The sequence below is a fragment of the Capra hircus genome, chromosome 10 (genome assembly GCF_001704415.2).
Source record: "Capra hircus breed San Clemente chromosome 10, ASM170441v1, whole genome shotgun sequence".
Taxonomy (NCBI): domain Eukaryota; kingdom Metazoa; phylum Chordata; class Mammalia; order Artiodactyla; family Bovidae; genus Capra; species Capra hircus.
In genome coordinates this window covers 35,633,922-35,647,295 of record NC_030817.1, presented here as the reverse complement: position 1 = coordinate 35,647,295, position 13,374 = coordinate 35,633,922, and the positions used below count along the sequence as shown (strand labels likewise).

The 13,374-nt window shown below is 41.6% G+C and overlaps 1 long non-coding RNA gene across 2 annotated transcripts in view; it reads right to left on the bottom strand.

The window, feature by feature from the left end:
* LOC102185573 overlaps window positions 1–13,374 on the bottom strand; it is a 49,536-nt gene that overhangs the window by 22,472 nt on the left and 13,690 nt on the right. Inside the window, exon 3 of one of the 2 annotated variants that reach the window (XR_001918671.1) lies at window positions 455–539. This is a non-coding gene — a long non-coding RNA (uncharacterized LOC102185573). Of the gene's footprint in view, window positions 1–454; window positions 540–12,667; window positions 12,757–13,374 lie in introns of those variants that run through there. The other variant, XR_001296190.2, reaches the window with a different exon arrangement.

Genomic DNA, 13,374 nt, shown 5'->3' with positions numbered 1-13,374 from the left:
TTTCCATCTTACCAGAACCCGCCACAGGCAGACTCATTAGGAAGCAGAGAATTAAGATCATCTCAGTAAGACACATGAGCTTGCATGAGGTCAGGTCAGCACTGGTAGGCATAGCAGATGCAGACCCTACAAAGCTGGGCACCTGAGCAAAAGAGTTGGAACCAAGTCCCAGAAGGTATGTCGTCTGACAAGAAGGGGACATAGCCCTACAGAGCCACTGGCTGCCTGCCTGTTGGTGTCAACCGCCACAGTATTGCTAGCAGGGATCAAAGCAGAAAGCTTTAGAAGTTTTACCACTAGGAGATTCTGGTGTCTACAGGGCCCCTTAGAAGAAGCTGTGACAGCCAATTTGCTGCTGGGCCAAAAGAATCAAATAAAAATTGAACAGGAGAGAAAACTCAAGAACGATAAGCAGCAAAAGGGGTCCATCAGCAGATTCCAGACTCTTTGTTACCTGTAATTCCACTATGAGAGTACTTCCACTTGAGTTATTAAGCATTTGCCCCTTCATTGTTGCCCTCTCCAAAAAATGCAGGCTCCTGAAAGGAATGATACTTTGATTCAGTAACAACTTTAATGGAATTAGCTCATGATTTATTCAGCCAATCTGAATGCCTATTCTGTGCTTGGTACTACACTGGGAACTGGGATACCCTGGAAAGAAGACCTCACTAAGGTGACTAAGTCGAGTTAGGGAAATTAAAATGGAGGTAGTCTTGTTCAGGTTTCTGAAGTAGAGGAGCAGGCCTCTGACAGACTTCTGACCTTGCCTGGACCTTGCCTGGACTACCTGCCTGTCTGCAAGCACACCAATTGTTATCAACAAGTCAGGTGACACTTTAGATTAGAAAGAGAGTAGGTCTTGGAATCCTTAAGCCCCTGGAGGCCTGACCAGCCCCCTGGGGTCTAAGAAGTCTTATAACTCACCAGGTTAAATAAACAGCATTGTAACAGTTAAACCAGAGCTGCATTTTTGCATACAAACTGATGATGATATCAGTATGCAACCTGAGATTATAAGCAGCAGCCCCCAAAGCGGCAATCTGTAGTTTCACCCATGGAGTAGACACACATTGCCTGGGACCCACCCTTTCCCAACTGGGATTCCAGACTGCTGTTACTCAGTGATACTAAAGTCTGAATGTATGTTTCAGCCCAATTTGGTGATGTACACACTATTACCTCTCTCTATTGTTTCTATTTATTTTAATGACTGTATATTGAAATTAAGTCAAATAAGCCCCTGTTAAATATTGAAATTGCTTATTATGTGTGTAACAAGTGGTTTCTTTTGTTAACACATCCTTCAAACCTAAAATGATACTAAAACTTTCGACCAAACACTAAGAAGACTCAGTTCAATACAGAAGTATCTACTGAACACATCCTGTCACCTGACTAGGAGCTGGTGCTGAGGCAAGAGGAAAACAGAAAAATGCACAACACTGTCATCTCCCTCAAGAAGCTTCTAGCCCTGCTTGGGGCAATCCAAGCATCCAAAAATCCAAACAAGCAACTGCTTATTAAACTGCTAATATAATCAAGGGCCAACGTGAAGGGTGGAGCTAAGTACCTTCATGTGAAGGAGCCTTTTCAGAAGCCCTTATGATTGTATCACACTAACTCTTTTCATTAGGGAGCCTGGAAAATGAGCTATTATAGCCTCACTGTTTCCTTAATATTAATACGAGTGTGCATTTCTGGTTCTGGGGCCTCACCTTAGTTTCCACCCTACACACTATAGATCTGGCTAGGCTGAGTACTACCGAAAGGGAGTTATTCATTACGCATTTACAGGGCGCACAGGGTCTACCCACCTTCTCTGACTATGCCCCTGACTCTGGCCAGTTGCCATGTCTTAGTGGTGGGCTGAGTGGTTTCACATTTACTTAACACCCACAAGATACATGGTTTCTGTCTATGACAGTCATGCTCACAAGGTACCCTTGTGAGAAAAGCCTCACCAGCTGTTGGCTCTGGCTGTCACTGTGAAGGGAGAACTGTGACTGTCACCCAGCTGGAATAAGGAAGCAAGATTTAGGAACAGAGGAATAGGTATGCCTCAGAATCCAGGCATCGAGCAAGATCAGACGGGGAGATATTGCCAAGTGTGGGGTGTGGAGCCTTTTACTGAAACTATCATTCATAAATCATATTGTCCTGGAAACACATTCCAGGCCAGACATCCCTTGGAACAAGGTCAAAAATCCAGAAGGAATGATAAATATAAATTAGTGCAGGAACCGAATCAGCATCTACTCCACAGAAGCAGCAGATTCATTGGCACCAATAAATTGAAAAAGACTAGAGGAGGAATTGGAAATCAAATCTAGGATTGCTAAGGAAGAGCAGATATGAGAACCTCTCAGTCCAGGCACTGAGGTAGCATGAGAGTCAGGGGAAGAAGAGCACAGGATGAAGACAGGGGCTCAAAACCAAGAAGCTAATGTCTTCAGACTAAGCAAAATACAGGAACACTGGTTGCCTCGGGTGGTGGGAGGACTAACTGAGAAGCAACTCGACGGAACTTTCTGAGAACATACAGAGATGAATGTACCATTATTGAAAGAAGTGTGGGTTCCATGGGCGCACCTATTTGTCAAAAGCTGTTGAACTGCATACTTAGGATTTGTTCATTTCAGTGTATGTAACTTTTACCTAAAAAATTGTAAACAAATCAAACCCTAATTAGGTTGACTTCTAGCAGTGCTTGGAATTAGCAATTCTAAAACCACAATCTGTATACTCTTGGGCATGAGGTAAATGGGAGACAGACTTCCAGCTGTTGGGGAAAGAAATTACAGATAAAGAAAAGGCGTTTTTTTGCATTGGAATTGGGGTTAACAGTATAACTATATATCTATGTCTAATATCTCTCTCTGTGTATATACATACACACATACACTATATTTCTAATATATATCTATGCCTCTATTTCTGTATTTATATATAGGTAATAAAATCTATTTCTGTCTGCTAAAAGGGATTAAAAGAAATGATACAGTAGGAACAAGTAATTTAACCCCCAGATCTTGGTTTCTAAATACCATTCCCCAATGAAGGAACCAGGAATCCTTGAGAAGTGACTTACTCCAGGATTGAGGACAGGAAAAGTAAAGGATGAGCCTAGAACTGAGCCAAAAAGTAAAGAGATACTCAAACAATCATGTTGAAAGGACTCAGAAGGCAGCTGAATGGGGCTCCCATTGGCCCAATCTGCTATCATCTCACATTAGAATAAATATTAAGGGACTTCCCTGGTAGTCCAATGGTTAAGAAGAACATGCCTTTCAATGCAGGGGATGCAGGTTTGATAAATAAATAAATGGGGATCTCCCTGGTGGTCCAGTGGTTAAGAATCCACCCTGCAATGCAGGGACTGTGTGTCTGATCCCTGATCAGAGAACTAATCACACACGCCATGGAGCATGGAGCAAACAAGTCCAGGCGCCACACCTAGACAGTCCATTCCCTCAATGAAAGATCTCAAGTGACATGACAAAGATCCCACGTGCAGCAACTAAGACCAGCCAAACAAGCAAATAAATAAAATAATAAGCAAATGAACAAATAAATAAATGGAGGTAAAGGGAAACTGCTGCACTATAGCAGAACGCCAAAATGACAAAGGTAAGGTAGCCAACAAGCAGGATTGTTCAGTCGTGTCCAACTCTTTGTGACCCCATGGACTGCAGGTGTCAGGCTCCTCTGTCCATGGAATTCTCCAGGCAAGAATACTGGAGTGGGTTGCCATTCCCTCCTCCAGGGGATCTTCCTGACCCAGGCGTCACACCTGCATCTCCTATGTTTCCTGGATTGGCAGACAGATTCTTTACCACTGAGCCACTGGGAAGCCCCAAAGGAATACTCAAAGAATCATGTTGAAAGGACTCAGAAGCCTGCTTAATGGAGCCCTCATTGAGGTAGAAAACTGATAGGTAAAAGTTTGACAAAAAGAATAGTTTACAGAGTTGCAAAGTATGCTCCTCAATTACTTACTGATTACAAAGGAAAAAAAAACTTCACAGTAGCAGAAACCACTTAAGGTCATTGAACCATAACACTGCTATATTGGTATAAACCAATATTTAATATCATGTATCTGCGATTGGAATACTGGGGGAAGGACACGCCACTAATTCTGTGATATTCCTGTCAAAAATGTATAACTTGAATCTAATCATGAGGAAATATGAAACAAACCCAGATTGAAAGATGTTCTACAAAATAGCTGGCTCATAGTCTTTTAAAATGTTAAGGTCAAGACACAAAAAGAAAAGCTGAAGTAATGTTCCAGAATAAAGGAAAATAAATAGATTGACAACTAAATTTTGTACATTATCTTGGATGTAATCCTAGACTCAGGGGGAAAAAAAGTAAGGAAATTTTGGGAACAACTGACGAAATAGTAGTAAGCTGCTGCTGCTGCTGCTGCTGCTGCTAAGTTGCTTCAGTCATGTCCAACTCTGTGCAACCTCATGGACAGCAGCCCATCAGGCTTCTCTGGCCACGGGATTCTCCAGGCAAGAATAGTGGAGTGGGTTGCCATTTCCTTCTCTGACAGTAGTACTGTTAGTGTTTAATTTCCTGATTGTGTTCACTGAACTGTGCTCAGTAGCAGAATAACTTGCTGGAAAATGCACACTGCAGTATTTAGGAGTAAAGGGACACCACGTCTCCAACTTGCTTTTTAAATGAGGGGAGAGAGAGTGAGAACATGAACCAAAATGTAACTAAGACAAAAATGCAAACAAATGGATCAAAGACGGTAGCTCCTTGTACTCTTCATGCAATTTTTCTGTAAAACTGAAGTTTTATCAAAAATATCTTCAGCAAGTGGTGCTGGGAAATTTGGACAGGTGCATGTGAGTCAATGAAGCTAGCACACAGCCTCATGCCATATACAAAAATAAACTCAAAATGGCTTGAAGACTTAAATACAAGACACCATAAAATGCCTAGAAGAGAACATAGGCAAAACATTCTCTGACATAAATCGTACCAATGTTTTCTTAGGTCAGCCTCCCAAGGCAATAGAAATAAAGGCAAAAAATAAACAAATGGGATCTAATTAAGCTTATAAGTTTTTGCACATCAAAGGAAACCATAAACAAAATGGAATGACAACCTATGGAATGGGAGAAACTATTTGCAAATCATGTTACTGATTAGGGTCTAATTTCCAAAATATAAAAACAGCTCATACAATTCAATAACAACAACAAAAAACAACCCAATCAAAAAATGGGCAGAAGACCTAAATAGAAATTTCTCCAAAGAAGACATACAGATGGCCAACAGGCGCAGGAAAAGACGCTCATCATTGCTAATTACTAGAGAAATGAAAATCAAAACTATGATGAGGTACCACCTCACACTGGTCAGAATGGCCATCATTAAAAAGTCTGCAAATAATCAATGTTGAAGAGGATGTGGAGAAATGAGAACATTTTTACACCGTTGGTGAGAATGAAAATTGGTACAGCCACTATGGAAAACACTATAAAGGTTCCTCAAAAAACTAAAAATAGAATTGCCATATGATTCAGCAGCTAGTGGAGGTGATGGAATTCCAGCTGAGCTATTTCAAATCATAAAAACTGATGCTGTTAATGTGCTGTACTCAAGATGCCAACAAATTTGGAAAACTAAGCAGTGACCACAGGACTGGAAAATGTCAATTTTCATTCTAGTCCCAAAGAAGGACAATTGCTAAAGAATGTTCAAACTACCACACAACTGCACTCATTTCACATGATAGCAAAGTAATGCTGAAAATTCTCCAAGCCAGGCTTCAGCAGTATGTGAACCGAGAACTTCCAGATGTTCAAGCTGGATTTAGAAAAAGGCAGAGGAACCAGAGATCAAATTGCCAACATCTGTTGGATCATAGAAAAAGCAGGAGAATTCCAGAAAAACATCTACTCTGCTTCATTGACTTTGCTAAAGCCTCTGACTCTGTAGATCACAACAAATTGTGAAAAATTCTTAAAGAGATGAGAATACCAGACCACTTTATCTGCCTCCTGAGAAATCTGTATGCAGTTCAAGAAGAAACAGTTAGAACCAGACTGGTTCCAAATGGCAAAAGGAGTATGTCAAGGCTATATATTGTCACCCTGCTTATTTAACTTATATGCAGAATACATCATGTGAAATGCCAGGCTGGATGAAGCACAAGCTGGAATCAAGATTGCTATGAGAAATATCAATAACCTCAGATATGCAGATGACACACCTCTTATGGCAGAAAGCGAAGAGGAACTAAAGAGCTTTTTGATGAAAGAGAAAGAAGAGAGTGAAAAAGCTGGCTTAAAATGCAACATTCAGAAAACGAAGATCATGGCATCTGACCCCATCACTTATGACAAATAGATGGGGAAACAAGGGAAAGAGTGGAATGCTTTATTTGCTTGGGCTCCAAAATCACTGCAGATAGTGACTGCAGCCATGAAATTAAAAGACGCTTGCTCCTTGGAAAAAAGCTATGACCAACCTAGATAGCAGGGAGGGAGGTGGGAGGGGGTTCAGGATGGGGGACGCATGTACACCCATGGGGTGATTCATGTCAATGTATGGCAAAAACCACTACAATATTGTAAAGTAATTAGCCTTCAATTAAAACAAATAATTTTAAAAAATTTTTTAATTAAAAAAAAAGCGGAGACATTATTTTGCTGAGAATGGTCTGTATGTTTTTTTTTTTCAGTAGTCATGTATGGATGTGAGAGTTGGACCATAAAGAAGGCTGAATGCTGAAGAATTGATGCTTTTAAACTGTGGTATTGGAGAAGACTCCTAGAGTCCCTTAGACTGCAAGGAGATCAAACCAGTCAATCCTAAAGGAAATTAATCCTGAATATTCAATGGAAGGACTAATGCTGAAGCTGAAGTTCCAATACTTTGGCCACCTGATGTGAAGAGCTGACTCACGGCAACCCATTCCAGGATTGTTGCCACGAGAACCCCATGAATAGTATAAAAAGGCAAAAAGATATGACACCAGAAGATAAGCCTCTCAGGTTGGAAGGTGTCCAATATGCTACTGGGAAAGAGCGGAGGACAATTACTAATAGCTCCAGAAAGAATGAAGCAGCTGAGCCAAAGCAGCTGAGCGGAAATGACGCTCAGCAATGGATGTTTCTGGTGGTAAGTAAAATCCGATGCTGTAAAGAACAATACTGCATAGGAACCTGGAATGTTAGGTCCATGAATCAAGGTAAATTGGATATGATCAAGCAAGAAATGCCAAGAGTGAACATCAACATCTTCGGAATAAGTGAACTAAAATGGGCAGGAATGCGCAAATTTAATTCAGATGAACATTATATCTACTACTGTGGAAAAGAATCCCACAGAAGAAATGGAGTAGCCCTCATAATCAACAAAGGAGTAGAAATGCAGTAGTTGGGTGCACTCTCAAAAATGACAGAGTGATCTCAGTTCATTTCCAAGGCAAACCATTCAATATCACAGTAATCCAAGGCTATGCTCCAACCATTGATACCAAAGAAGCTGAAGTTGACTGATTCTATGAAGATCTACCTAACCTTCTAGAACTAACACAAAAAAAGATGTCCTTTTCATCATAGTGGATTGGAAGGCAAAAGCAGAGTGTCTAGAGATACCCGGAGTAACAGGCAAGTTTGGCATTGTATTACAAAACAAAGAAGGCCAAAGGCTAACTGAGTTTTGCCAAGAGAAGGCACTGGTCATAGGGAACACCTTTTTCTAGCAACACAAGATACAACTTACAAATAGATATCACCAAATGGTCAATACTGAAATCAGATTGATTACATTATTTGCAGCCAAAGATGGAGAAGCTCTATGTAGTCAGCAAAAACAAGACCTGGAACTGGCTGTGGCTCAGATCATCAGCTCCTTACAGCAAAATTCAGGCTTAAACTGAAGAAAGTGGGGCAAACCACTAGGCCATTCAAGTATGATCTACATCAAATCCTTTACAATTATATAGTGGAGGTGACGAATAGACTCAAAGGATGAGATCTGATAGACAGTACCTGAAGAACTATAGACAAATGTTTGCAACATTGTACAAGAGGCAGTGATCAAAATCATCCCAAAGAAAAAGAAATGCAAGAAGGCAAAGTGGTAGTCTGAGAAGGCTTTACAAATGGCTGAGGAAAGAAGAGAAGCAAAAAGCAAGGGAGAAAGGGAAAGATATACCTAACTGAATGAGAGTTCCAGAGAATAGCAAGGAGAGATAAGAAAGGTCTTCTTAAATGAGCAATGCAAAGAAATACAAGAAAACAATAGTATGGGAAAGATTAGTGATCTCTTCAAGAAAATTGGAGATATCAAAGGAACATTTCATGCAAGGATGGGCAGGAACATAGGCACAAGAGATTAAGAAGTGGCAAGGATACACAGAAGAACTCCACAAAAAAGGTCTTGATGACTCAGATAACCATGATGGTGTTGTCACTCATCTAGAGCCAGGCATCCCGGAATGTGAAGTCAAGTGGGCCTTAGGAAGCATTACTACCAACAAAGATAGTGGAAGTGACGGAATTCCAGCTGAGCTATTTAGAATACCATTTAAAACACCAAAATACCATTTAAAATAACACCATGCTAATGGTGTTAAAGTGCTGCACTCAATATGTCAGCAAATTTGGAAAACCTAGTAGTGGCCGCAGGACTAGAAAAGGTCAGTTTTCATTCCAATTCCAAGAAAGGGCAGCGCTAAAGAATATTCAAACTATTGGACAATTGTGCTCACTCCCCATGCTAGTAAGGTTATGCTCAAAATCCTTAAAGCTAGGCTTCAGCAGTACTCGAATTGAGAATTTCCAGATATACAAGCTGGGTTTAGAAAAGGCAGAGTAACCAGACATCAAATTGCCAACATTTGCTGGATCATAGAGAAAGCAAGGGAATTTCAGAAAAACAACTACTTCTGTTTCATTGACTAGGCAAAAGCCTTTGATTGTGTGAATCACAACAAACTGTGGAAAATTCTTAAAGAGATGGGAATACAAGACCAGCTTACCTGCCTCCAGAGAAACCTGTATGCAGGTCAAGAAGCAACAGTTAGAACCTTACATGGAACAACTGACTGGTTCAAAATTGTGAAAGGAGTACAAGACTGTATATTGTCACCCTGTTAATTTAACTTATATGCAGAGTGGTTTTTGTTCAGTTGCCCAGTTGTTTTCGACTCTTTGTGACCCCATGGACTGTAGCACTCCAGTCCTCTCTGTTCCTCATCATCTCCCGAAGTATGCCCAAGTTGATGTCCATTGCATCAGTAATGGCATCCAGCCATCTCATCCTCTGACACCCTCTTCTCCTTCTGCTCTCAAACTTTCCCAGCATCAGGGACTTTTCCAGTGAGTCAGCTGTTCTCATCAGATGACCAAAATACTGGAGATATACAGAGAACATCATGTGAAATGCCAGGCTGGATAAGTTACAAGCTGGAATCAAGACTGCCATGAGAAATATCAATAACCTCAGATATGCAGATGATACCATTCTAATGGCAGAAAGCAAAAAGGAACTAAAAAGCTTCATGATGAGGGTGCTAAAGCTGAAACTTCAGTACTTTGGCCACCTCATGAGAAGAGTTGACTCATTGGAAAAAACTCTGATGCTGGGAGGGATTGGGGACAGGAGGAGAAGGGGATGACTGAGGATGAGATGGCTGGATGGCATCACGGACTCGATGGACATGAGTCTGAGTGAACTCCGAAAGATGGTGATGGACAGGGAGGCGTGGCGTGCTGCGATTCATGGGGTTGCAAAGAGTCGGACACGACTGAGCGACTGAAATGAACTGAACTGAACTGAACTGAAGCCTTCTGTTTTTGTTACTGTCCATCCAGAGACAGAAATGTGTTTCCATTTTTGCAAGGAGGCCTGAATTTTTAAAAATCTGATGAAAAGAGTTTACAATTAAAAGAATTTAAGGTAAAATCAGTAAAAGTTTTCCCATTTAGTAGGAGTAGTAATTAATGAATAAGCTTTCCCTAAGTGATTCCTTTCCAAGGAGAGGCATATGTTTAAACTGAATTCATTCATCTCTTTTCTGTGGCCATTATCCTGTTTGGCCTTCTGCCACAGCTCTAGAGCACAGTGATTTCTTTTTCTCTGTCATCGCTTTCTTTTTCTGGACAGAGATTCTGAGAATTGTTGAGCTGCTAATTATATGATTTTCTCTGGTTTGTCCCCAAAAGCTTAACAGTCATATGTTGTTTTTTCTTTTTCCCTCCAGCAAATTTAATGCCCCACAAATCAAAGACAAATTAGCTGAAGATAAGATAGACTTCTTCACACAAATCCTAGGTGGATATCAACTGCCTGTCCCATAGTAAGAGGTGGCCACTATGCAGTTAGCCACAAGTTCATTTCATTTTATGGCTGAATAATGCAGATGACACCACACTTATGGCAGAAAGCGAAGAAGAACTAAAGAGACTCTTAATGAAAGTGAGAGGAAAGCGAAAAATTTGGCTTAAAGCTCAACATTCAGAAAACTAAAATCATGGCATCTGGTCTCATCACTTCATGGCAAATAGATGGGGAAACTGTGGGAACAGTGGCAGGCTTTATTTTGGGGGGCTCCAAAATCAGTGCAGATGGTGACTGCAGCCATGAAATTAAAAGACACTTACTACTTGGAAGAAAAGTTATGACTAACCTAGACAGCATATGAAAAAGCAGAGACATTACTTTGCCAACAAAGGTCCACCTAGTCAAGGCTATAGTTTTTCCAGTAGTCATGTATGGATGTGAGAGTTGGACTATAAAGAAAGCTGAGAGCCAAAAAATTGATGCTTTTGAACTGTGGTATTGGAGAATAGTCTTGAGAGTCCCTTGGACTGCAAGGAGACCCAACCAGTCCATCCTAAAGGAGATCAGTCCTGGGTGTTCATTGGAAGGACTGATGTTGAAGCCGAAACTCTAATACTTTGGCCACCTGATGTGAAGAGCTGACTCATTTGAAAAGATTCTGATTCTGGGAAAGACTGAAGGCAGGAGGAGAGTGGGATGACAGAGGATGAGATGGCTGGATGGCATCACCGACTCAATGGACATGAGTTTGAGTAAACTCCGGGAGCTGGTGATGGACAGGGAGGCCTGGCGTGCTGCAGTCCATGGGGTCACAAAGAGTTGGACACAGCTGAGCGACTGAACTGAATATTCCATCATGTATACGTGCTCTGTCTTCTCTATCCATCCTCTGCCAATGGACATTTAGGTTGCTTTCACATTCTGGCTATTGTAAATAGTGCTGCAAAGAACACTGGGGTACATGTATCTTTTTGAATTATCATTTTCTCTGGGTATATGACCAGGTGTGAGATTTCTGGGTCGTATGGTGGGTCTATTTTTAGTTTTTTGAGGAGTTTCCATAGACATAGAGACGTCACAGAGAGTGAAGTAAGCCAGAAAGAGAAAAACAAATATCATACAATATCACTTATATGTGGAATTCAGAAAAATGATACAGATGAACTTAACTGCAAAGCAGAAATAGAGACACAGATGTAGAGAACAAACTTATGGGTACTAAGGGATAAGGGGGCTGTGATAAACTGGAAGACTGGGATTTACATACACACTACTATGTATTAGATAACTAATGACAACCTACTGTATAGCACAGGAAAATCTACTCAGTGCTCCGTAGTGACCTAAATGGGAAGAGAATCTAAAAAAGAGGAAATATATGTATATGCATAACTGATTCAATTTCCTGTACTACAGAAACTAACATAATGCTGCAAAGCAATAAGAATTGATTTAAAAGAAAAGAGAGAGAGAAATAGCCCTCTGCCAGCCCCCTTCAAAATGGATCTCACAACGAAAGTTCTTCCTAGCCCTTAACTTGCACCTCCCAGGCTGTGCTGGGGAAGGGCCAAGAGTGGCTTCAGTGACGGGGAGTGGAACAAACTGGAATTCACCGTCCCTTTCCCTCTGCCCACCTGTGGGGAGTGTTTCTGACTCCCACCCCGGCTAAGGCAGGGCGCTGGCGGCCTGGCCAGCACCTGGCCTTCATTAGAGGAGATGCTGGCCCAGGAAGGCCTGGAACACACCGCTCATTAGACAGAGGCTGAGTCATGGGGTGTGGAGGCCGCTGGGTCACATTCTTGCAACATAACAAGCAAACAGAGAATTGGCAGAGAAAATCTAGACTGTGGAGTCTGTGAAACTTTTTCAAGGCCAGTTCACAAAGACACCCACAGGTCTGTGAGAGTGAAATAAAAGGTGAGCAGAGCCCGTCAGAACTGTACAAGATCAGATTAACCCATGGTTGATCTGAAAGAAGAGGCTTCTAGAAAGGCAAATACCTTTTGGGATATGAAGGCTCAGGCAGAGGGAGGGCCTGAAACTTTACTTTTTTTTTTTTTTTTAATTTTACTTTACAATACTGTATTGGTTTTGCCATACATCAACATGAATCCGCCACGGGTGTACATGAGTTCCCAATCCTGAACCCCCCTCCCACCTCCCTCCCCATACCATCTCTCAGGGTCACCCCAGTGCACCAGCCCCAAGCATCCTGTACCCTGCATCAAACCTAGACTGCCAATTCATTTCTTACATATTATACATGTGAAACCTTACTTATAAAAAGGGCAAAAGACTGAGAAGCAACCTCTCTCAGGTAAGACTTGGTAAATCTCTTACCAGCCTGTGGCCTCCAGCTCTAACCACTCTTGGTCTTGAACCCCAGCCTGGACAGAGTTTTCCAAAGCAGAATGCAGCCCTTCACACCCCGAGTACCTGGCAGAGAGGAGTGCTTTGAAACCGAGATTTGCTTCCAAGGAATAATTAGTTCAGATTTCTGAAACTGGAAGATGAAAATCCAGTACATCTGAGAAGCAGGTCTGCTGGAACCTGAAGGTTCACACAGACAAACTGAGGCAGACCTGATTTGTTTTCTTCATAGCTTAAAACCACTTCTTTCGGGCAATGATCTGAAGGGGGGCACATGGCCCTAAGACCAGACTTGAGTGTTCATCCTTCCAAGGAGATATTTCTGACAGATGAAAGGGTAGGAGCCAACAGAAGCCTAGAATGCTGAGGCTAACACACTGATGTGATGGCCACACCCATCTCCTGTGTGGACACCGCCTCCTCAACAGGACATTTTGAACCTGGCATTTAATGAGCTATGGGAAACATGAAACACATTTTCACTCTCATGATCAAAGGATGAGAGATGCTTTCTGACTTCTTTTTTTTTTTTGGTCACTCCATGAGACTCGTGGGGTCTTAGTTCTCAGACCAGGGATTGAACCCAGGCCCTTGGCTATGAAAAAGTGCTGAGTCCTAACCACTAGACCACCAGGAAATTCCTGCTTTCTGCCTCTTTGCCTTTGGCTAGTTTTCTCTCACTTC